The 27,656-nt window shown below is 32.8% G+C and overlaps 1 pseudogene; it reads right to left on the reverse strand.

The window, feature by feature from the left end:
• Window positions 1-6,025: 6,025 nt before the first annotated feature.
• Window positions 6,026-11,617, reverse strand: LOC120189820 (annotated as a pseudogene).
• Window positions 11,618-27,656: the final 16,039 nt, after the last annotated feature.

The raw sequence follows: 27,656 nt of genomic DNA on the forward strand, positions 1-27,656 counted from the left end.
CCTTAATGCTTACTGTGACTTGGATTGGGCGTCTTGTCCCATGATTAGGAGATCAGTAACAGGGTACTGCATCAAGCTAGGACAATCCTTGATCTGTTGGAAGTCTAAGAAGCAAAGCACAATGTCGAGATCCTCAACAGAAGTTGAATATATTGGAATGGCTTCAGCAGTGGCTGAGCTGGTACGGATAAAAGGAGTAATAAGTGAATTGTGGTTTAAACATTGAGCTCCAGCTACAGTTTTTTTGTGACAGTCAAGCGATCATACAAATTGCAGTTAATTCGGTGTATCACGGCTCACGAGTGTACAAAACACATAGAGATCGACTGTCATTTCTTTCGAGAAAAAGGTGTAGAATGTAATCAGTTGTGTTGGTTGAAGGTTAGTTAGAGCAGTTAGAAAGCTAAGAAAGGTTGTAAACAAATTGACATGTAGAGTACTAGTTTTCATTGCTTCATCTTTGTTCTACTGCTTACACGTTAACTACAATCTTAATATCATTTTGCTAATCGTGATGAGTCCTATCCTGACTTGAACAGGGTCATTTTTTATATCAGATATTGGAGTGGTTTTTTATTAAAATCTTTAGAGATGAGTTGAGATTCGTTGAATTTAGGTGAAACACGACTGAATATAAAAAATTTATAAAAAAATTATTTTTACGAAACTTTCATGTTGTGGACTACACTTTCATTTTAAAATTATGATATATGAATTGTTCATCAACTTTCACCCTGGACTCTTCTTGTATATCCAACATCCTGTATATGCATGCTTACATCATTTTTTGGGTAAATTAGGTGTAAGATCCTTGGTTTCTGGGATCTTTTTACTTTGTTCATTTATTTTAGGGGCTAATCGTCAAATAATCCCTATAATTTAGGTGCATATTTACATTTAGGTTCCTGATTTATCTGTTTTCTTATTGTTTCGAAATTAGCTGCTACATTTTAATTTTCTTTTACTTTGATCTTTATGCTTTACTTTATTATATTTTAGTCATTTTAATTTTATATTTTAATCTTCTGAACTATTTTATTTTGGGCTTTATATTTTGATATCTTTTATTTTAATCCTTTACTTTATATTTTAATTTTATTTATTTAATTTCAGTCCTTTAATTTCATTACTTTAATTTTCTATTTTTATTTTTGCTTTAAATTTTTCAATACTTTAAATTTAATCCTTTAACTATTATGTTTATTTTGTTTTAAGTGTTTATTTTTATTTTTAGTCACTTTATTATATATTATGTTATTGTTTGACTTTGAGTTATAATATTTATAAATCTTACAAGTTAGTTACTAATTTAATGTATTTGTGTATTTTTAATGTTATTTGAATTTGGATATTATGTTTATAAATATATCGTTTTAATCCTTGTTTACATTTGAGTTCATTATGATTCAGCTCTCACGTTTCTTATTTATTACATTTTAATCCTAAGTTTCATTTTTAGGTTATTTTCATTTCTAATAATTGTATTATTTAGTATTTTTAATTTTGAGAATTTAGTTCTTTTTTATTTGTAATTTAATACTTTAAGTTTTTATTTTTGCCATTTAGTCTCTTAAATGTTGATTTTTTTACTATTTTATTCATTAAAGTTTTTGTTTTTCTATTTTAAGCTTTTAAGTGTATGTTCTTGTTATTTTAGTTTCTTAATTTTCTATTTTTACTATTTTAATCTTTTAACTATCTGTTTTATTATTTAATACTTAAGTTTTTGTTTGTGATATTTTGACACTTTAAATTTTTATTTTTGTTATTTAATCCCTAAGTTTCTATTTTAATATGTTGGTATTTTAAGTTTATTAATATCAATTATAAAATGATTTTCTCTAATTAATTTTATTTGAAGCAAATTAATCAATACTCAATAAACGGATCATATTTTAACTTTATATTCAATTCATGATTTCCACCATTTACGACAATATGTAAGCGACACAGTATCAGTTTTGGGCGCTATGGGGGGTGCTAATCCTTCCCCACGCGTAAACGACTCCCGAACTCGTTTTAATCGAATCTTAGTTGCTAAAACCTTGACTTCTTGTTGCTAAAACCTTTCCCAAATCAACCAAGGGTCAAATTTTATTTTTCCCTTGCATTGGAGCTTTCTCCCATCTCTTTCACTAATAAAAGGTAAGAAAATGAATTATTGACTTATCTAGGTGCTTGGATTTAAGTTTGAAATACTTTCTATAACTTTAATCCACTAAAAACAAGCTAGAATCACTTGACTATCTTAAATCTCCTTAAAACCCATTTTGGAAATTATGACTAAAAGTTGAAATAGGGAGCTTAAATTGAAGCTCTTGGCATGGATATTTCATTTCTTACCTTAGAATTCTTGAACTAGGCTTGAAAACCTAAAAGTTGTGCCTTGGTGAGGAAAAATACGAAAAAAAGAATGAAAAGAAAGGAAGAGTATTCGGTGGGTTTTGGTACACGTGAAAGGAAATCAACTTTTGATTTGAGCCATGGGTTAATTATACTTTTAGTTCTCTCCTTTTTATTTCTGAATAAACTCATCCTAATTATTTATCACTTGGGCCCAACGTAAGCCTACTACCATCTTACCTAGGTCCAAACTATTCTAATATATATTTTTGGCTCGATTTATAGGTCTTGGGTTATCCCAAATTACTAACCCGAAACTCAAGGCATTACAGACTTAAAGTGGCTCTAAATAGTTTATAAACCTTAGAAATTATGTTCTTGTCTCTCCTAAACATTTACATGAGTTAATAAAAAATTTCCTTGATCGTTATTAATGAGAGAAGTGGGAGAAAGCTTTAAGGTTAAGGATAAGGAGAAGGAGAAGTTGGTTCTCGGGTGATCTTTGGGTATGCTTTCCAACAACTAATATCAAGGTAACACTCCTATAATGCTTGTAGATCAGTATGTGTGGTGTATTTTCTTGTATGTGTTCATGAAGCATGTTGATTGCATTTGAGTTCATAAACTGGAATAGGAATATTGATGTTGTTCATGCATAAAGAAATGACCTTTTATGATCATTTGAAACTACATAAGCTTTAAAGAGTGTTTGGAGGGCCTTTGGAGGGTCTTAGGAGTGATTTGGAAAGTTTCACTCTTGAAAATAGGACATTCTTGATTTAGGGTATCGGTACTATATGAATAATACCGATATTGTTCGATTGATAGGAAAAAGTCAAGAGTGGTTGCTAGGTAGTATCGTTACCTCGTTCTTTGGGTATAAATATTATTTATAGGGTACACATACTTGAGGTTTAATATCGATACTAGTTAACGAAGTCAGATTTGTAGTAGTTTAAATTGGTATTGGTACTGCAGATGGTAGTATTGATACCTTAGGTAGGGTATCGATACTAGGGTATTTTCACAACATTGAATACAAATTTGGTATCATTACCGTATGTAAGGGTATCGATACCAAAGGTTGGTTCAAGAATTTTAGTATGCCAAAATAATATCAATGCTCAGGGTAGTATCAGTACCCTAAGGGGGAATAATACTGAAACCATATGGATGATTATCGATACCACTGTGCAAACAAGGGCCATAAGTCTTGCTTTGATCAAAGGACCTGGGGAGGGTTAGGATTAATGGGAACTTCTAAATAAAAGCTAGTAAGTGAGAAAAAGAATAATTGTGTGATAACATACGAGCATTATGAGGTAAGATTCCACAAGACCCATGCCTTGTTTAACGCTCATGAAACAATGAGGACACCTAAATCACTTATATAGGACGATCATCATCTAGAGTAAACGACTATCTTTATATATCTAGTCTAGTACAAGGGCACTTAAAATGCTAGTTGAATGTTGCACTGATGCTATGTGACCTATACACATTATTAGTACTCTACAGGAGTAGACTAGCCAAGCACGGTGTCGATCATGTATGAATCAGACCTTGCCTAGGGTACAGGTGATATGTTAATGCTTTGTGACCCAAATCTTACCTTTAGTACCCACAATAAGAAAATAAGGTGTGAGTTCCATCATGATTTGTAGCCCTAAACTACGCCATGATACTTACTTGCGTAGTGTGTACAATGTACCTTCTTGTTCATCATTATACTTGTAGCATGTGTATATATTGAATGCATGTAGTATAGTAATGTTATTTGTGTGACACTCAGTTTGTGAGCTTAGCGTTCAGAATGTATTATTGTGCATAGGTTCTTAGGTACATGTTCGAGGAGCTCTTCGCCAAAGAGTTAATTTTCAGACTTAGTCAAATATTAGAGCAAGTCTCAAGTATTTTTGTGGGCAGGTATTGTCATAGAACCATGTGTAATTTGATTCGTAAAATTTATTTTGTAACTAAGTATTTTGAGATAGATTCTTGGGAAATCCCTACTTATTTAAACTTATATATTTTGGATTATATTATGCTTTAGATTATGGTTCAAATTTTATGGTCTGGACGAATGTTTTAAAAAATGGTTAGCCACTTCGATTGTTCTGTTTGACATTCTAATTCTCCAGATTTCGGGTTGGATCAGATTGGGGTGTTATAGTGTTTTTAGCTTAGTTGCATATATTTTGTATTCTATAAACGTATGATTAGTAAGAAATTGCGGTTAAAACATATTAAGCTTTTTAGCTAAAAAATCTAAAAATTAAATAAAGTAAATTTAAGTTGGAAATTTAGATTAAGTATTTTTGAAATATTACTTGAATATTTTTTATTAAGTAGGTTTTCTTTACATTGCAATTTCAATGAACTTAAATAAGAAAAATCTTTCTAGCTAAAAAGACTAAACTAAAAGGCTAATAAATTACATTTTATTCATCCAAATATTACACGTTTTATTCTCTTATGATTTTAATAAAACTTCTTCAGTTGATCTCATGTTCTCCACTACTTTCTCGAGCTTCATCTAAATCGTTTTCAAGATTTCTTCATCCCATTTTGTTTTTCTTTAAAGCTGAGATAAATTTTTAATATATTATAGGATAAACTACACGTTTAATATCTCAACTATTACTTTTGTTCTGTTTGCTTGTTTTTTCAAAATTATACTTAACGCATAGTTTTAATTTCATTTCTGTCTTTCCCTTTAAAAAATAACAGTGATGTTGATGTATCACCATAAGATAATGCCACATTGTCATTCAAAACAAAAACAAAAAATGACATTGTAGCAGTTCTGTAAATTTTTTAACAGTGGGTGATCAATATAAAACCAAAACTAAACATTAAGTACGATTTTGAAAAAATAGTTGGGTGACCAAAATAAAACAAAAGTTATAAATGGGGTGCTAAATGTGTATTTTAACCTTTTATTATATTAAATCCATTCGATTTTACTTTTTAGATCAAGTTTTGATCATTTTAATTAAATTCTTAAATTCTTAAAAACATTCTAACATATCACTATGAAAATGGTAATCTTATCCCATTGGTAATCTTTTTTTGGGCCGATAATTACATAATATTAATTTAGTCATTACCATCAAGATTTGCATTATCATTTTTTCTATTAGATGTAACACCTTCACGTTCAACAATTAATTCGTGAAAAAGATAATTTCTTTGTCATATGCAAAGTTCTTTCTAGTTGACTGATTATTGTAACTTTTGTATTTTGTTGAATTCATATTTTGATATAATAAATAAGGGTAAATGTTTTTTTTGGTTTAATTGAAGATGATACACATTTGTGTGTCATAAATTTATGACACGCATTTATGACTTACATTGCGTCTCATTGAAGCACAAGTCATTAAAAAGATGACACACATTCGTGTGTCGTGATTGTATGTCGTAAATTATATATATATATATATATATATTGTAGATTGACAAATAATCAAACTAAATCACATTTAATGCCTCATAATACTAATATATATATATCATATTATATATAAGCAATCCATTTGCATACAATATATTAACATTAAGTTATCAAAAATATTGTAATCATATGTCGATCCAAAATATCACGGCATAATAAAGTTTGTCAAATAAAAAGCGCACTAGGAACGATCATCAAATTGTACATTGTAGATAAGTTCAATTATCAAGTCAATCCATTTTTATCAAGAAAATCTGCAATTTGATCATAGAGGAAGGAAAGACGCTCAAAATGAACATATCCGCAGATCTTATGGAAATCAAAGTGAATATATCTGCAACATCATAGGTTATTGCATAAAAATAACAAAAACAAAGGAAAAAGAAAGGTTTAGATAAACAGAAAATGTACCTTAAATCATCACTTTGTATAGGTTCCACTGAACTTGCAAACTTTGCACTTAAGCACCCCTCATCTACAGTCTGGTAAGAGATAAAGTGGCACTTGATCAAACATTTTAAATAATGAATGAATGCTTGCCCAAATGAAAACTCACTTTTTGCAAGGACAAAGTATAATGTCAACATGCATTCTCTATGCATTTCATAAGAGGATTTGAGTATATCAATATAATAAATTACAATGCATACTGGAAACCAATAGTCATCCAATGCTCACTGTGTTGACAAGATCAATAGCTAGTACAATTCCATATTTTTTCCTTAGATCCAAAAAATACCTCTCAGTCACTCGGGGCTACATAATGTCATAATACCAGAAAAGTCAGTGAAGGTAGAAGAAATTCATGCGTGCAATAAAATAGTTGCAATACATGAACACGCTTACATCTTTTTCAGGTTTTACAATTTCAAACTTAGGCTTATAAGTCAAATCAACAATTTGATCCCAAAAAACAACATTGACCCCCGAACCTATAAGAGGAAAAACAAGGGAGGGGTTTATAACAATCGGATCCAATAACCTGTAGAACGTGAAAATAAAAATATGGCCCTCATAACTTGGACACTAAAAAATTGGCAAATGAAGGATTGGGTAGAGTCAGCCCACTGTTTATTGCACTTGGAAGAGGTTCTTAATTCTTGTAAATTTGTTTTGAGCTGTCTGATTACTTTTCGTTTATAAAGCTGATAAGATGCATATTAGACATATATTCTATGATATTTGCCTCATATTTGAATAACTAAAATTGCTTAAATCATGGATTTTGATTATATTTCATATTTTATGGATTAGGTTGATGATTTGGATAAAACAAGTTCAAAATCTAATGATTAGCATGATCTTCACAAAATCCCCAAACTAAGGAAGAAAAATCAGAATTCAAGAAGCTGGCAAGACCAGAAGAGGTTTTCGCATAAGGCATTGGCACGGCTTATTCATCCCGAGCTATCGCAGAAGAAGTATTCAGTTAAGGCGTGGGCGCGCTTTACTAGTATGTACAACCCTAAATTAGGGTTACAAATTTACAAGGGAAAAAGAGTTTAATGACGGCTGGAAGACTCTTTTGAATTATTCTTATCTTTAGAAAAGGATGAGGGCATTTAAAACTCCTATTTTTGTGGGATTTTCTTTAAGGGAAACTTCCTTAACTAGAGTAGGAAAATCCTTATAAAATGGGAGCTAGGGCATTAGTTTTACATCAAGTTTTTCATTAAGTTTTCTTTAAGTTTTTCTTTTGGTGTTCTTTCAATTATGAGTGGCTAAATACGTTTGTTCCAACTGAAGTATAATTGAAGTTTTGGTTCTTCAAGGATTGTGAGATCTAAATAATTTTCACTGTTCTTTTACTTCTTTTCTATTTATATATCTTCTGTTTTTATTAAGAATTATTGTCTTGATTGTTTGTACAAAGGGACCGTTGTTCAATTATCAGGTTGATAAATTGTCATTTAGAACTTTAAATCCACAATTGTTTAAACGATCTAATATTAATGGTAAAGTAACATAGTTGATTTTGATTATGTTATGAAGGTATATAACCTAGTCTAAATGAATCAAGCTTGTGTATTCGTTTGGCTAGAATTGGTGGTCCCTCTACTGGTTAATGCTGTTGGTGGATTAAATCTTAAGAGCTTATCTAGGGTTGTTCATTAACAAGGGAAATAATTAAAGAGCTTCTCTTGATTATCGAGAAACTGAGGAGAGACAGGTTGTTAGAGCTTCTCAATAACCATAACCAATTTAGTGAAAAGTAGAAGATTTTATCATTGCATCTATGATCAATTCTCTGAACCAATTCTGAAATTATACCTTTAGTTGGATATTTTCTTAATATTAATCTATCTAAATTCTTGGTTGATTTTAAATGCTTTTTCTTTTTGATTTCTTCTCGATTTTAGAACCCCTTTTATTTGCTTTAATTTTCATTAAAATAAGTCTACCCAATCCCTGTGGATTCGACCTTGCTTACCGCTACTACAAATTTATATTTCTAAAAGCAAGTATTATTAATTGTTGGATTCGACACCCACCAAAAGCCTTTATTTATTCTACTTTTCAGGGGGGAACGTTTGTTCTTGGTACTTCTCTAAAGAATATAAGGACTGAAAAAGAGGCCAAATTTTGTGACATATTGATTTTATAGAGCTTAAACAAGTAGTGACTATTACCTGAACAAATGAAGCAATAAAACCATTCATCTGCACAATTTGCTCTGTTTCCACAAAATTTGCAACATACCCATCAGGATCAGCTCCCCTTCCCCACATTCGGGTTCCTTTCAAACGATACATAATCATTGAGATTAAGTTGCCTACATAAAGCCTAAAAAGCTTGAAAGTAAGAAAATGAAGCAGGGTTTAAATGTTATTTTATATATCCATTTGGAAAATCCATTTCCTATCCGTCCCAAGCTCAAAATGGATGAGGCAATCTTGCCAGGTAATATTTTGTACAGATAATGAAATTTATCCAGTACAAGCATGAATGGAACTTGCAAAAGGTACGAATTTGTTCATATTAAAAAAGAGAATCTGTAATAGTACTAGTCTACCAGATTTTCATTGCTTTTGCAACATTGAATAATTCAAACCCTTCCCTTCAACAACACAAATTGAAAAATAAAATTGCAGACAAGATAAAGCCAAGTTAAAAAATATTGAGAGGCTTTTCTAGCTTTGGCTACCATTTCTCCGGGTACATCTCCTAGAAATCAATGTAACATCAACAATTTCTTTTCCAATGGCTTCTTGGAAGTTTTGAAAACCTAATTGGCAGTTAAGGGGATGCTTCATATAGAAATTTGACACTAGTAATGAATCAGTTAAGAAGGAATAAGAACTTTCATGCCAAAAATTGCTAAAAGTAATAGTTTCATCAAGGATACTCCCTTGGACAACTGGAAGAAAAAATGGATCAAACTGCAATCACATAACCCAAAAGGAGTTAGCTAGTTCAAATTCAAATGATGCAAATGTGGGGCATGAAACTACACAACTACTATAGGAAAAGGCTCACCTTGTGGTCTATAAGTACTTCTATCATATAATTGTTCCAAAGAAATCTGGGTTCTGCATGTGGAAAGCATTTGGTAATATAAGGAAAAGCCTCTCAGTAATTTAGTGGCAACAAAGAATCACATGGAAATTTTTATGAATATTGAATACTGCACTTACAAAAACTACCATAAAAGCAAACTACCATAAGGAAAAGACTCATCTAATAATCTCGTAAAATAGAAAACAAAGAGAGTAATCCATCTACTAGGTACTTAAAAATTGAGCAATTTACATGTCTCCATGGAGGAAGTAATTTAGATTCGTGTCCCAGATCATTTAATGGTTACTTTCACCAAAAATATAAACATTTAAAGAAAATATAACAACTAGAAAAAATTAAAAAGAGTACATAATTGCTAATAATTCCAAAGTGCCTAGCCTATTGATATATATTGGAAGTTTGCAAGCTGTTTGATGACATACTATTGGCCTTCATTAACAAACTAAAATCTTGATGATTATACTGGAACAACTTAGTGGTGATAGTTAACTTTAACATATTAAAGGGCCAGTTTCCTGTTTTGCCTCACAACATGCTATGTTTCTTACAAATGTGCTCTCTATGTGTCATCTTAAACCTACAGAACAAAGGCATATCTAAAGTCAATCCATTTTCCAGTGTGTCTAAAGGGAATTGCACTTTACCCCTCCTAGGACCACCACATATAAACTTATAGTTAGCAGTTTGCATGTGCGTACATAAGGTTGATATTTATAAGGAAGAGATTCCATGTAAATGTAAACTGCTCTGGTTGGAAGTTTCTCTAAGAAGATGTCACTGAGAAAGATGCTGGTGTGCACATCAGAACCTTTTTTGCTTGATGTGTGACTGTTTTGAGTTCTAAGCGTGCATACAAGGCCTGATTTGACAAAGTAGTTCACCTCAGCGTTAAATTGGTGCCATAAGAGAAAAAGAGGCCAACAGTCCTCTCTGCAACTTTAAGCAACCCAGAAAATTCACTCTCCACATTTTTCCGACAAAATGGCATAAAAGATTCTTGTGTGAATCAACCAATTCAATTACACTTGCTAGAAGAAGTGAGGAAACAGTCTGTACCTGTTCTGGAGAAGAGTTTTTAAGCGAATGATCGCATGGAAGAATTCTCATGGATACTACTTTGAAGATGGTATGCCCCAAGTAAGATGCAACACATTAATGCTCCGTTATAACAATTAAATATGATCCTAAGCATATAAAATTTTACACATCAAAATGATTGGAGATATGGAAATACCACCGGCCTCAATTCTGAGAATACAATCAAATAACAAAAGTAAAATGAAAACCAATTGTCTTCTCATTTTGAGAGCTGCTAATTGGGAATTGGAAAAATTAACTAAAGAAGGAATAGATTGATTAATAGGTTGTGTGTTTAGGTTGTTATGTTTCTGAGTTGGTTGTATTAGTATAGTTAGTTTGGTGTTCAAGTGTTATGTTGTAACAGAAGTTTGTTAGGATCTGGCTATGTATTATTCTTATATTAATAAATTCTTAGGTCCTTTCCAATGTCCTTCACGTTACTGTTGTAACATGGAGGTTATGAAGGGATTTTTAATGAGGCATACTCTATTTCTATCAAAAAAAAAATTGTCGTCTCATTTGGTTCTTACAGATTTATATGCCCTACTGATCTAATCAGGCACATATTTTTACCGTTCAATTGGGGTCCCCAGCTAATTTTCCGTTATGAATAAACCAAATAAATAAAGGATAATTAAAAATTCATAGAAACCTATCATACCTGCAACAAGCTTTAGCATTCCAACTACTCCAAAGATGGCATGAATCTTTGGACCACGAACAGCGCTGCATTCTGTAATAGCATCTATAGAACGAAGAAAAACGTCCAGTGAAACCATCTAACACTTTACCAACCAAAGACCAAAATTGAAAAGAGAATCATAAGAATAGCAAGATGGGGTGAAAAATCCACCAACGAGCTTGATTGAGGAATCCACACGATTAATTGACAAAGAGGAAGCAGAAGAACCATCGGTGGGTTCAATCACATACTCATCAGGGAACTCCCATAACCGCAGTCTTGTATATAGCTTTTGGCATGACTCTGCCCTCTCCATCATTATTGGAATTCTATTTCACTACGAAGTCACATTCAACAATAAAAAAACACAAGAGAAAGAAATATATCTTAAAGAACCCTTCAATGAATCAATGTAGGAGGACCAAAGAGGCGAAAAAGCAAAGGGTGCCTGACAAAAGATGAATAAAGGCAATATTCTATGTAGAGAGTGAGATATATGTTTACTGGTCGAAAGCAACAAAAGCGGGAAAATGAAAATTATGGGGAAAATTAAAAGACGACTTTTAGAGATGACACACGATGAAAAGTGTACTCTGTATGTTTTCTAAATTTTTTGGATTATGACTATTAAATATGACACACATTATTATAAGTTATAAATCGTTCAGATTTTAAGAAACATGACATTTCTTATGACACACATTTTTTGCAAGTCATAAATTAGCGTGTATCATTAAAGGTATATTTTCTTGTAGTGATAATAATTATTGTAAAATTAATTTTAAGTCCCTAAAATTTGTCAAAGCTTTAAAATGAGTCTTTTAAGTTCAAATCATATTAAAAATATCATTCAAATACTTTAGAATAATTTTCAAAGTCTTAAATTTCTCAAAATGTCAAAAACTAACTTTTTACACAAGTATTGACCATAAGTTTTGAAACTTCCTACAAGAGTTTCGAAACTTTCTAAAGAAGTAGCCCAAAATGTTTGAAAGTTTTCCTGTAGATTCGAAACTATCTCAAGAGTTTCGAAACTTTCCTTAAAGTTTCGATACTTTGGGTCAAACGATCATATTTTTCAATTGCTCTTTCGAAGAGTTTCAAAAGTTTCCCCAGAGTTTCGAAGCTTTATGTGCATGTAGCCTTAAATACGTGAATTTAATGAATCAAACGGCTCCAAACTCCCTCTAACAACCATAAAAAACAAAAAGTCAATGTCAACATATAAAAAGAGTCTTCAAACAGCCAAGAAAGGACAAGAAATCTATTCCAACAATCAAAGAGCATTTAGAGCCAAATTTATATTCAACTTTGTCTTTCTTACATAGAACACTCTTTCGTTCTTTGTATTACTCATTCTAGTGTTCTTGGGTGTGTGAGAGCTTCAATTTACACACATTCTATCTTATGAGGATATTCAAAAGTTTTTTTATTTGTAATTTATTCTTTGGAAGGGTTGTACACTTGAGACTTTAGGCCATAAGTCTAAATGTGTTGTAAGGTTACACCTTGTCCTAAAAGGTTAGAACAAATTAGTGGGTTTGTTAAAATCCTTAGTGTGGAAGCTAAGGTAGTATATGTAGACTTCATTGAAGAAGTTGAACCACTCTAAAATTGCTTGTGTCAATGTTTCATTTTCTTGCAAATTTAACACTCAAACTCATGCTCGAAAATACCCTATTTGGGCTAAAATTTAACACTCAAACTCATCCAAACTGTTTTATTGAGGTCTCCAATCATTATTAATGTTTTATGAGATATAACAAGGTCATTAAGAAGGCTTTATGCTTGTTAAACAACACCAAAACATGGAATCTACCATGAATGCTCAACATGCTCCATAACTCAACTCTTAAGCTAGAATGCATTTATAATGATCCACAAATGATATGATGAAGTTGTAAATGTGTGACATTGACTTCTTAGTTGCTAAAACCTTTCCCAAATCAACCAAGGGTTAAATTTTCTTTTCCTTTGCATTGGAGCTTTCTCCCACCTCTTTCACTAATAAAAGGTAAGAAAATGAATTATTGACTTATCTAGGTGCTTGGATTTAAGTTAGAAATACTTCCTATAACTTGAATCCACTAAAAACAAGCTAGAATCACTTGACTATCTTAAATCTCCTTAAAACCCATTTTGGAAATTATGACTAAAAGTTGAAATAGGGAGCTTAAATTGAAGCTCTTGGCATGGATATTTCATTTCTTACCTTAGAATTCTTGAACTAGGCTTGAAAAACTAAAAGTTGTACCTTGGTGAGGAAAAATACGGAAAAAAAACATGACAAGAAAGGAAGAGTATTCGGTGGGTTTTGGTACACGTGAAAGGAAATCAACTTTTGATTTAAGCCATGGGTTAATTATACTTTTAGTCCTCTCCTTTTTATTTCTGAATAAACTCATCCTAATTCTTTATCACTTGGGCCCAACGTAAGCCTACTTCCATCTTACCTAGGTCCAAACTATTCTAATATATCTTTTCGGCTCGATTTATAGGTCTTGGGTTATCCCAAATTACTAACCCGAAACTCAGGGCATTACAGACTTAAAGTGGCTCTAAATAGTTTATAAACCTTAGAAATTATGTTCTTGTCTCTCCTAAATATTTACATGAGTTAATAAAAAATTTCCTTGATCGTTATTAATGAGAGAAGTGGGAGAAAGCTTTAAAGTTAAGGATAAGGAGAAGTTGGTTCTCGGGTGATCTTTGGGAATGCTTTCCAACAACTAATATCAAGGTAACACACCTCTAACACTCCTATAATGCTTGTAGATCAGTATGTTTGGTGAATTTTCTTGTATGTGTTCATGAAGCATGTTGATTGCATTTGAGTTCATAAACTGGAATAGGAATATTGATGTTGTTCATGCATAAAGAAATGACCTTTTATGATCATTTGAAGCTACATAAGCTTTAAAGAGTGTTTGGAGGGCCTTTGGAGGGTCTTAGGAGTGATTTGGAAAGTTTCACTCTTGAAAATAGGACATTCTCGATTTAGGGTATCGGTACTATATGAATAATACCGATATTGTTCGATTGATAGGAAAAAGTCAAGAGTGGTTGCTAGGTAGTATTGTTACCTCGTTTTTTGGGTATGGATATTGTTTATAGGGTACATATACTTGAGGTTTAATATCGATACTAGTTAACAAAGTCAGATTTATAGTAATTTAAATTGGTATTGGTACTGCAGATGGTAGTATTGATACCTTAGGTAGGGTATCGATACTAGGGTATTTTCACAACATTGAATACAAATTTGGTATCATTACCCTATGTAAGGGTATCGATACCAAAGGTTGGTTCAAGAATTTTAGTATGCCAAAATAATATCAATGCTCAGGGTAGTATCAATACCCTAATGGGAAATAATACTGAAACCATATGGATGATTATCGATACCACTGTGCAAACAAGGGCCATAAGCCTTTCCTTGATCAAAGGACCTGGGGAGGGTTAGGATTAATGGGAACTTATAAATAAAAGCTAGTAAGTGAGAAAAAGAATAATTGTGTGATAACATAAGAGCATTATGAGGTAAGATTCCACAAGACCCATGCCTTGTTTGACTCTCATGAAACAATGAGTACACCTGAATCACTTATGTATGATGATCGTCATGTAGAGTAAACAACTATCTTGACATATCTAGTCTAGTACAAGGGCACTTAAAACACTAGTTGAATGTTGTACTGATGTTATGTGACCTATACACATTATTAGTACTCTACAGGAGTAGACTAGCCAAGCACGGTGTCGATCATGTATGAATCAGACCTTGCCTAGGGTACAGGTGATATGTTAATGCTTTGTGGCCCAAATCTTACCTTTAGTACCCACAATAAGAAAATAAGGTGTGAGTTCCATCATGATTTGTAGCCCTAAACTACGCCATGATACTTACTTGCGTAGTGTGTACAATGTACCTTCTTGTTCATCATTATATATGTAGCATGTGTATATATTGAATGCATGTAGTATAGTAATGTTATTTGTGTGACACTCAGTTTGTGAGCTTAGCGTTCAGAATGTATTACTGTGCATAGGTTCTTAGGTACATGTTCGAGGAGCTCTTCGCCAAAGAGTGAATTTTCAGACTTAGTCAAATATTAGAGCAAGTCTCAAGTATTTTTGTGGGCAGGTATTGTCATAGACCCTTGTGTAATTTGATTCGTAAAATTTATTTTGTAACTAAGTATTTTGAGATAGATTCTTGGGAAATCCCTACTTATTTAAACTTATATATTTTGGATTATATTATGCTTTAGATTATGGTTCAAATTTTATGGTCTGGACGAATGTTTTAAAAAATGGTTAGCCACTTCGATTGTTCTGTTTGACATTCTAATTCTCCGGATTTCGGGTTGGATCAGATTGGGGTGTTATAGTGTTTTTATCTTAGTTGCATATATTTTGTATTCTATAAACGTATGATTAGTAAGAAATTGCGGTTAAAAAATATTAAGCTTTTTAGCTAAAAAATCTAAAAATTAAATAAAGTAAATTTAAGTTGGAAATTTAGATTAAGTATTTTTGAAATATTACTTGAATATTTTTTATTAAGTAGGTTTTCTTTACATTGCAATTTCAATGAACTTAAATAAGAAAAATCTTTCTAGCTAAAAAGACTAAACTAAAAGGCTAATAAATTACATTTTATTCATCCAAATATTACACGTGTTATTCTCTTAAGATTTTAATAAAACTTCTTCAGTTGATCTCATGTTCTCCACTACTTTCTCGAGCTTCATCTAAATCGTTTTCAAGATTTCTTCATCCCATTTTGTTTTTCTTTAAAGCTGAGATAATTTTTTAATATATTATAGGATAAACTACACGTTTAATGTATCAACTATTACTTTTGTTATGTTTGCTTAACCAGTTGTTTTTTCAAAATTATACTTAACGCATAGTTTTAATTTCATTTCTGTCTTTCCCTTTAAAAATAACGGTGATGTTGATGTATCACCATAAGATAATGCCACATTGTCATTGAAAACAAAAACAAAAAATGACATTGCAGCAGTTCTGTTAATTTTTTAACAGTGGGTGATCAATATAAAACCAAAACTAAACATTAAGTACGATTTTGAAAAAATAGTTGGGTGACCAAAATAAAACAAAAGTGATAAATGGGGTGCTAAATGTGTATTTTAACCTTTTATTATATTAAATCCATTCGATTTTACTTTTTAGATCAAGTTTTGATCATTTTAATTAAATTCTTAAATTCTTAAAAAAATTCTAACAAATCACTATGAAAATGGTAATCTTATCCCATTGGTAATCTTTTTTGGGGCTGATAATTACATAATATTAACTTAGTCATTACCATCAAGACTTGTATTATCATTGTTTCTATTAGATGTAACATCTTCACGTTCAACAATTAATTCGTGAAAAAGATAATTTCTTTGTCATATGCAAATTTCTTTCTAGTTGACTGATTATTGTAACTTTCTTATTTTGTTGAATTCATATTTTGATATAACAAATAAGGGTAAATGTTTTTTGGTTTAATTGAATTTGTTCAAAGATTTCAAAAGTAGTTCAAAGACCATTAATCAAGAATTTGAACATAAAAGTTTGGTCATCGACCATGTTTCTATATGAAATTAGAAGGAAAAGGGGGTCATTATCGTCATTCCAGTTGTTGTAATACTCTTAACTCCCTAGAGGCATTTACATATACAGACGCAGAATGACTCAAACCCGTGGGTCCTATTGAAGTACCTTGGAACTAACTTTGATATCCACTAATTGTCATATTATGCTAAGGATGAACTCGGGTGTCCTATCTGTTTCACGAGGATCAAACAATGATAGTTTTATATAATCCTAGTTGTTATTGTTTCTATTGTTTTGGTATTTATTATTGTTCTCGCTTGAAGTCTTATTTGTTGTTATTCTGAGTATATGTTGTACCTTGAGTCTGAATCCCTTACTCCTTGGATTATTTATCCAAATTTGTTTGTGGTTACTGATACTGACCCTTTAGTATAGATACTAAACATTTGGTATCGATACCCCCAGGCTCATGTGGATTGTTTGGTTAAGGCAATATCGATACCCTAGGATGAGTATCGATGCTCTAGTGTTGGGGTATCGATACTTGACTGAGTATCGATGCCAAGTTTTAGTTTGATGTTTTTAAAAACCCTAGTATCGATACCCGATGTATCGATATTCTGCCCTGGTATCGATACTCTATGAATGAGTATCGATACTACCCCTTTAAAATTGTTTAAATTTTTCATGAATGAATAACAATATCGATACTATTTATACAATATCGATACCGGGTGCTCTGTTTTAGCACAAAAAATCCTATTTTTATATCCCAAAGGCCCCATTGAGGTTCCCAACTGATATTAAAGTGTTTTATTTGATTTTTTTTTATCATAAATAGGTATTAAGCATACTGAAAAACACTCAAATGATGCGATTAATAGGAACATGCTTTAAGCTTATGCAACCTACCAAAACTCATCTAAATGAGCTACATATGGTATAAAGGAGTTATAAGTGATTAACCTAGGTATCTAGGCTATTGGAAATGTGAATGGCTCATCCCAAGGTAAGTTTTTCCTTCCCCTAACCTAGGAGCTCTCTCCATCTTCTCTCACTAGACAAGAATCATGCACAAGGGATTACTAGCTGAATGTGAAAATTTAGAAGACTTTAAAAACATTTCTTAAGCCTAGAAATCATTGAAAACAAACTAAATCCCCTGACTCTCTTTAACCCCCCCCCCACAAAACCAATTTATGATCACTATAATCAATCCTTGCAAAAAAGGGTATTGAGATGAGTATGTTAAGTTTCTCACCTTGTGGAAGCTCAATAGAGTCTGAAATTCTATAAATGTTGCACCTTTTAGCTTGGGAGAGCTAAAGGAAGAGAAAAGCTTGAAATGAGGAAGAAAAAGAAGGCGAAGGTATGGAGAAAAATAGGGTAAAGGAAATCAAACATGATATCACCCAATTTTAATGGTTTTTAGCTTAATCTGAGCAGTGGTATCATTACTTCCTTGGTCCCTCTAATTCTGACTGGATTCAGAATCATTTCTGGAAAGAGGAGAAAGTTATTCGGATCATGACTGAGATCATGAAATTAAATAAAAAGGTCAAACCGCATTCATAGATTGATCTTTCTTGTAAAGATAAAAGTTCTTTTGGAAGAATGAAACTCTTTCTAAGAATGATTACTTTTGGAAATCGATATCTTTTGCATTTGCATTTGCATCTTCGTATTTGCATTTACCTTTACACCTAACTTGTTTCTATATGTCCTAACTTGTTTTTTATGCCTTTCTTTTTCTTGCACCATATAGTCACATACGCAAAAAAGGTGTTGATTCTGAGTAATCACCAATTAAAAGGTTTTCACAATGGATAAATGGTTTCATGATCAGGTAGCCCATGATACAAATAGGAAATGGCATCTGAAAGAAGTTACGAGAAGAGTAGAGAGTCGTACGTCCAAACAAGAGCAAAGTGAACTGTAACAAATCAAGGATCAAATGTCCAAGATTATGGGTAGAATAGTTGTGTTGGCCAAAGAAAAAGAGATTTCTACACAAAGGGAGAAAAAACTTGACAAGAATAATTATGTAATACAAGAGGCTACTTTTGAACAAGGTAATCCAAGCAAACTTAAGGAGCCACGCGCAATCATTGTCCGCATTAACAAGTTGTCAGGAAATACAAAGGAAACAGTGATAATGGTAAAATTGCGAATAAAGATGGATGAAGAAAAGCCACATGATCATTTTAAACGGGGTCAATTCGTGTTCACTAAAAATCCAGACGCCACCAAAGTACCTGTGAAGGATAATATGAATCTAACTACAACGATTCAGCATTTGAAGCCAGCTTCAAAAACTAATGTTCGCTTAATAGAGACTCACCTCATTGATGACCGAAAGATAGGAGGTGGTGACCTTGACTTTGATATTGCTTCTATCTCGTACGGAGATTTATACAACAAGCTGTTAGAAGCATGAGAAGTGACCCCGCAGTATGTGAAGCCTTTGCAACCTCCATATCCGGAGTGGTATGATGACAATGCCAACTGTGTATATCGTGCAGGAGTTCAAGGACATTATATCGAGACTTGTGTTGCCTTCAAACGTCAAATTAATTACTTGCTAGAGCATAAAGTATTGGAATTTGAGAATGAGGGTGAATCGGGTTTAATAGTCGAACATCTGGTTAAGCTGAACCCAAGTGAGTTCAAGGACATCAGTAAAGGTATCCAAAACAAAGAGCGTCTATTGAAATATGAAGCTCAAATACTTCAATTGCAAAATGAAAAAGAAATTCTGAACAGAGAATTGGAAGTCATGCAAGATGGTTTTCAAAGAATCAATCAAACCTTTCAAAGTGTTGGGTTAGGCAATACTCCAGAAGAATGGGTAAAAGAAGCCTCTAAATTGAAGAGTGGTGTCGAACAATGGCAAAGAAATTGTAAAATTCATGAAGAACGAGCTAAGAGGTGCTCTCGTGATCTACAGATTACAAAAAATGAACGTAAAATAGCCTTACAAGAGTTAGGGATATGGAAAACAAAGAACGAAATGTTGAGAACAACCCTTACCGAAACAGAAGCTTGGTTTCAAAACCACAATCGTAAGAAAGATATTGAACTCAAAACAAGTAGAGCCAAAAATAAAACAATGATAGAGTTGGTACATGATTATAGAAATCTTGCATGAGAACTTAATGATCGCATCGAGTCTCTTACTAGAGAGAATGATCAATATTGCTTACAACTTTAAAGGTTGAAATGTAAAGTGGAGAAAAAAAGACGATTCTATGAATGAGGATGTTACTCAAGTAAGCAACGTGGCTCATAAGTTGGTCGAGTTAGCTGTCTTTGCAAGAGATTTGAAGAAGATTGATGGCTCATCACCATATCATGCTTGGAAGATAGCCTGGCTCCTAAACAAGATAGAAAAGATAGGAGCCAAAGCTATTTATTATTTATAGTTTGGATATTTGATGTACTGAAACATTTGTGTTCAGTGAAAAGCATTTAAGATGGCTACTCTGGATTGACATTTTTTTACATGCATGCATTGCGTTTATTTATTTAAATGTTTTATGCATCCTTTATAAAAATCCTCAAAATAATTTTTGAAATGTTACATAACAGTAATATCAGACTACCCATTTACATTTCTCTTCCACTCTTGATGGATAAGAGGTTAGAAGCAATAGAGCAGTCTCAAGGAGAGTTACGAGATCAAATGCAATGTCAAATGGCCACGCTGTAACAGAGGATAAGGAGTCAAGCCTTAGTCTCTCAAGAAGAAGTATTGGGTCAGATGACTAGAGTATTGTCTACATTGGTTGTCAACCGAGAAAAGGTGTCTGTTGAAAGACATCAACAAACTGGCACATCAAGGTTGGTTGATCACCCTGGGGCATCCTATTTGGATAAGGGGAAAGATCTCTCGGTCTCCGAGTATTTCAAAGAAAAAATTAAGTAGTTAGAAGGGTCGATTGAGGCAACAAAAGTTGGTGAGGCATCCCGTGAAAACTTAGATGCTAAAGAGCTAAGCTTAGTCCCCACCTTGGTCATTCTCTATGAGTTTAGGGTACCTGAGTTTGAAAAGTATAATGGTATTGGTTGTCCTTTAATCCATTTGAAGATGTTCTGCATAAAGATGGAGGGGTACTTGAATGACGATGATTTACTGATTCATTGCTTCCACGACAGTCTTACTGGACAGGCAATGGTGTGGTATAATCGCTTGAACAGAGAACAAATTAAGTCATGGATCGATTTGGCCAATGCATTCCTAGATCAATATAAATATATTAAAGACTTCGCTCCAAATCGTCAATATCTCCAGAATTTGAGGATGAAAGCTACTGAAGGATTTAGAGAATACGCACTAAGATGGAGAAGCATGGCAGCTCAAGTACAGCCTCTGATGCTAAAAAAAGAAATGTCACGTATGTTTCTTAGCACCCTTCCGGACCCTTTTTTTAAATTGTTGCTTTTAGATTCAATGAATGATTTTGAGAATCTTGTGTCAAGTGGAGAACAAATAGAGTATGTAATCACTAAAGAGAATTTAAAGATTGCCTCCAAAAGATTAGCTACTATAAAATAAGAAGATTGTGAGGTAAAAGAATGTCACATCTAGAGCCCCCACAGCCTCAAGAGATGAAGGATAACTAGTCGCTCAGAACGACCAAAGAAGATCCCTCGAGTTAGAAAAGTATTGGAGGTGTTCCAAACACCCATATCAAAATTATTCCCGCATCTTGTTAAAAGTCAACATATCACTCTGAGACCAATGAAAGTACTGTCAAACCCTTCTAGTCATAGTTATGATGAAGATAGTGTCTGTGATTTCCACATGGGGGCATTTGGGCATTCTACAGGAGTTTATGTCCATTGATGAAAGAAATAGAGATGCTCATCAGTAATGGAACGTTAAGTCAAGAGTTGGTTGAACAATGGATGACGAACTTGAATGGGGCATCATAGCGCAATATGTAACATCTGATCGAATAAAATGCCATTGGATCAAATGAGTGATGTGGGCATCCTAACTATGCAGAAATCATTTCATCCATCATGAAACTTTATGTTGTCAGCATCTTGTTTGAACATGTTTTTTTTGTTCATTTCTCAGCTTTTTTGTGATAAATAAATTTGTGTTACTTTTATGGTTATGAGCAAGGAATCAAATTTTAATCTTGAAATTTTTTAGTATAAGGTAAATTAAATATTCTTTTAATTTTTCAAGAGTTATAGATCTTTGGCAAGTGGTAAAATTAGACCTTTCATATCCCATACAATGTCAGAAATACAATTACATTATTTATTCTGGGTCCTTACAAAAACTGAATCCTGACACTGCATTTATCTAAGATTCTGAAGTGATGTCTATACCTATTTTTGAGATACCAAATCCAGATGTTTAACTTCTTGGGTAGAGTTGATTGGTTTTCCACCATATACACGACTTCAAAAGTCACACATTTGTCCTTCATATTGGTGAAACCAACAGACCTCAAAAGAACCAAACTTTTAATTATCCATGAATCTTCCTCCAAGAAGAAACGAGATAGGGCATTATAGACCAACTTGTCGAAGAGAATTTCGAATAATTGGGGCATGCTCAAAGTAAGAAGGAGAGAAAAAGAAACAGAAAAAGAAAAGAAAAAAAGAGGGATTGATTTAAATAATTATATCATGCATTAATTACATTGTTTTCATATAAATAAAAATTAATCATGAATATTCATCTCCCCTGGGGATATCTCTTTTTACATAGACTTCTGTGTATGAAATGATGAACGACCTTCTTTCATTTATCTCTTCGCAAAAGGAGAAAAATATATCTTTTGTTATCCCCATTTGATCCAGAATGATTTTTTTCTTATTCAACCCTAACCAATGATCACCCTCCACATTAAGGGCAACGTGAAGGATATCTGCTCACAAGAATAAAGATCGTCAATTCAATTTTTCTCTCCATGAAGTAAAGAGAATTTTGAACCACAAGGAAGATCAAATATGAGGTGCTTGAAGATCAGATCCAGTCAAGAGTAACAAATGCAAGAGTAAAAGGACGTACTCAAAGCAATTGAAGTCTTATACTCATCCATCAGAAAAAAAAAGAAGAAAAAAAAGAAATTGAATCAAGATGGATGACTCATTGAGCCTCAAGTTATAAGGTTGATCAAGTGCAATTAGTTTAAATATTCATATTCAACAAGATGTGCAAGAAATGTTGGAGATATAAGAAAATGAAAATGAACCCAAAAATTGACAGTCTAGAGGGATCTAGAAAAAGAAATGATGAAAGACGAGTAGCAAAGTAGATCCAAGTCAAGCAAGGCAATATTGAAGGCATCAGAATGAATTGATCCTTGTTTCAATTACCCTTAAAAACTTGTTTGGGCCTTTTTATCCTTTCTTTAATAACCATGAACTCTGGCCTACGTTACATCCCTGAAAAGTCCATTCTAAGCATACATGGATTTCTAAGTAAAAGATATTATCTTCAGATTTTATTCCGCCTCTCAGGATTGATTTTTATTTACAAAATTGTTTTTTAAAATCTTTAATGTATGATGTTATAAAAAAAAAGGGTTCAAGATATAAATTTTGAATAATGTCTTGAAACCAAAGGAGGATTCGAGTTGAAAACCTGAAAAGGCGGCTCGAATATTGAATGGTGCAACAACTACATAAGAGATGATCTTAAACTCTTGATGAAGAACATCACATCCCAAAGACGTTCCTGAGATTATGAAACCAAGAAGTATCTCTATGAGATGAGCATAACGATCATTTCTTCAAGTTATTAGACGCTCAAAAGGACATATATACTGGACAAACCTGAGAGACCTTATTTTACCAGAATCAACCTACACCTTAAATCAGTCAATAATTTTGACACTTGCCATATGACTATGATTTTTTAATGATTTAAAAGAGTAGTTGATTTATTTGATATTCATTAAACTCATTGTTTATGATTTGATTCAATTGTGAACCTGTAAGAAGTAATACTTCCCAAAATTCTTTCATTCTTTGATAAAGAAATGAGGAAAAAACATTTTCAAACATGACAATCTCAAGTGAAAAAGGTCCTTGAAGCTGATGAGGCTCATTCTGCCTCTAGAGAAGAAAAGAGCAAACGATGCCAGAACAATGAAACATTTCTTGAAAGAAGATAGTCTGAGAGATCATAAAGCCTATAGGACGGAACTTCTAACACTTCATTATGATATTATAAGAAATAGATGATTGCCTTAGTTGAAGATGGCACATATCCCATCTCATAGAAAAATGAAAGACAATTATGATCACTTCTTAAGTGTCCATCTGGTTATGGCATCGTGAAGAGAAGCCCTCAAGCTATTTGATAACATTGTTGATTAGTGATATTAGAGTGAAACCATTCGAAATCATGATTTTGGCACAAAGAGAGCCATGAGTACCCACATTGGGGCATTACCTAAACAAGATGTCATTAAGATCACAAGATTCAAACCAAACAGACATGGTGAATGACCCCCATCGATTGGAGTGCCAGGGTCGAAAGATGAATACAAGCAGAGCTTACCAAAGAAATGAATCCTTCACACTGCAATTAGCCAAGGACTCTAGAGAAACAATTATGATTGAAATATTAAGTCAAAGATGTGTAAGGTGCCCAGTCATCTACCTGATCGCAAAAAGAATTCAAATGAGGAAGTGTTTCTTCTAGAATCATGTTGAAGAAGCAAGATGAAAGATAGAAGATAGAAGATGAGAGGGACATGATTGTTCCAGAGGATTAGTTTGACCATGCTGATGTTAGGGGCAAACTTTATACAAGAGTGAAGGAAGACTGAGATCTCCATTTTGAAGTCAAAATATGATTATTGATAGATATTTCTGCACATAAGAAAGTCATGCATTCACATTTCATGCATCAGAGCATATTTTTGCAGATTTTCAAGAAAAGAATAGAAGAAAAAGACATAATTCAAGCCTTGAATGAAGGGAATTATATTCTGATTGGCAGAACCTCAAGAATTAAGGAGTCCAATCCAAGAAGAATCATTATTTTGATGTGGGGTCACGTTACCCAAACAACATGATATTTTTAAAAGATTTTTTAAGAAATTAAGTCTGATTTTCAGGGGTTTCTTGATGATGATTTTCAATGATATTTTATAAGAAACTAAGCTTGAGGAACCATCGTGACATGTAGGGGTTCCTTAATGACAAGCTTAAGGGACCATTGTGATATGTACGGGTTCCTTGATGACAAGCTTGAGGAACCAACGTGATATATAGGGGTTCCTTGATGACAAGCTTGAGAAACCATCGTAATATGTAGGGGTTCCTTGATGACAAGCTTGAGGGACCAACGTGATATGTAGGGGTTCCTTGATGACAAGCTTAAGGGACCAACGTGATATGTAGGGGTTCCTTGATGACAAGCTTGAGGGACCAATGTGATATGTAGGGCTTCCTTGATGAACACTTGAGGGACCAACATGATATGTAGGGGTTCCTTGGTGACAACTAAGAAACTGAGCTTGATTTTCAAGAGTTTCTTGATGATGTAAGTCCTTCGGGCCATCCATAAGACCTTCGGGCAGGATGTTTTCAAATGAGATTTAAGAAACTAAGCCTTTGGGAGTTTCTTGATTTGTAAGTCCTTCGAGCCATCCATAAGACCTTCGGGCAGGATGTTTCAAATGAGATTTAAAAAACTAAGACTTCGGGGGTTTCTTGATTTGTAAGTCCTTCAATCCATCCATAAGACCTTCAGTGCAGGATGTTTTCAAATGAGATTATAGAAACTAAGCCTTCGGGGGTTTCTTGATTTGTAAGTCCTTTGGGCCATCCATAAGACCTTCAGTACAAGATGTTTTCAAATGAGATTATAGAAACTAAGCCTTCGAGGTTTCTTGATTTGTAAGTCCTTCAGGCCATGCATAAGACCTTCAGTGCAGGATGTTTTCAAATGAGATTTAAGAAACTAAGCCTTCGGGGGTTTCTTGAATTGTAAGTCCTTCGGGCCATCCATAAGACCTTCAGTGTATGATGTTTTCAAATGAGATTTTAGAAACTAAGCCTTTAGAGGTTTCTTGATTTGTAAGTCCTTCGGGCCATCCATAAGACCTTCAGTGCAGGATGTTTTCAAATGAGATTTTAGAAACTAAGCCTTCGGGGGTTTCTTGATTTGTAAGTCCTTTGGGCCATCCATAAGACCTTCGGGCAGGATGTTTTCAACATTTCCTTTGCTCGATTCACAATACTTCAAATCAGCAACGTATCACTAGAGGGATCATCATTTCCAGTGGAAAGATCATAATCAGAATAACTCATAACCTGAGGAACTGAAGATGGAGACTCAGCCAAGAGAACGAAGCAAAAATGACATTATTTGCAACAAGGACTCGACGAATTTTGTAGGAAGAGAAGAATTGACATTCCCAGTGAAGAGTTCACATCGTGATAAGAAGAGATCAAGAAGAAAAATGGTGCTTTTATTATCTTTGCTTCATTTCTGTTTCACAGCAATGAGCAAAGAGGGGCAGCTGTAAGCACCATTTTTATTTTTTTATATTTTACCCCACCATACCTAAATTACCACTATGCTTTGTTTCCTGGCACTAAAGGGATAAGTGCATGTTTGATGCATCAAACACCCAACAAATTGTATTATTTTATGAAAAAAGCTATGTAAACTGGGGCTATATAAACCCCAGAACAATATGTAAAATGGGAATAGCGAAATCGAGCATCAATACACAGAAAATTTGAAAAGAAAAATACATCAAAGGTTATTTTTGCATTCTGACTTTATTTTTCAGCTTTGTATTTTATATTTTATTTTATTTTATTTTCGAAATAAAAAACTGTAAGTTAAATAAATAAATAAACAGAAAAGAGGAGTTGTTTTACCTCGCCGTCGGTTCTTCGTCGGAGTCTAGTCGCCGGCGAAGCACAAGTATAAACATCGGGGAAAATCTTGATTTATTTTAGGTCTCGATTTTGTCCCAAATCGGGATTTATATTTCCTTGAGAGTTTTTAGGATTGGGTTTTGTTTAGTTGAGGTCGTTGGCGTTTATGGAGTGACCGGCCACCGGCGTGGTGACCGGCTTAGGCGTTGACTGGCTCTCTGTCGAGCCAAAGAAAGTAGCGCTTTGGGTTGTTCGGTTGAAAGAGAAGGAGAGTAAGAGAAGAAGATGATAAGGAGGGGATTTTTTCTATTAATTGTTTTCACGTTACTAGAAAGAAGGGGGTGTATTCATTTTAATTTTTTTGGGTAAATTATGTGTAAGGTCCTTGGTTTCTGGGATCTTTTTACTTTGTTCATTTATTTTAAGGGCTAATCGTCAAATAATCCCTATAATTTAGATGCATATTTACACTTAGGTTCCTGATTTATCTATTTTTCTTGTTTTGAAATTAGCTACTATATTTTCATTTTCTTTTATTTTGATCTTTATGCTTTACTTTATTATATTTTAGTCATTTTAATTCTATATTTTAATCTTCTGAACTATTTTATTTTGGGCTTTATATTTTGACATCTTTTATTTTAATCCTTTACTTTATATTTTAATTTTATTTGTTTAATTTCAGCCCTTTAATTTTATTACTTTAATTTTCTATTTTTATTTTTTCTTTACATTTTTCAGTACTTTAAATTTAATCCTTTAACTATTATGTTTATTTTGTTTTAAGTGTTTATTTTTAGTCACATTATTATATATTAAGTTATTGTTTGACTTTGAGTTATAATATTTATAAATCATACAAGTTAGTTTCTAATTTAATGTATTTTGTGTATTTTTAATGTTATTTGAATTTGGCTATTATGTTTATAAATCTATCATTTTAATCCTTGTTTTATATTTGAGTTCATAATGATTCAGCTCTCACGTTTCTTATTTATTACATTTTAATCGTAAGTTTCATTTTTAGGTTATTTTCATTTCTAATAATTGTATTATTTAGTATTTTTTAATTTTGAGAATTTAGTTCATTTTTATTTGTAATTTAATACTTTAAGTTTTTATTTTTGCCATTTAGTC

Source organism: Hibiscus syriacus, unplaced genomic scaffold, assembly GCF_006381635.1.
Source record: "Hibiscus syriacus cultivar Baekdansim isolate YM2019G1 unplaced genomic scaffold, ASM638163v2 tig00116959_pilon, whole genome shotgun sequence".
In the NCBI taxonomy this organism is placed as follows: domain Eukaryota; kingdom Viridiplantae; phylum Streptophyta; class Magnoliopsida; order Malvales; family Malvaceae; genus Hibiscus; species Hibiscus syriacus.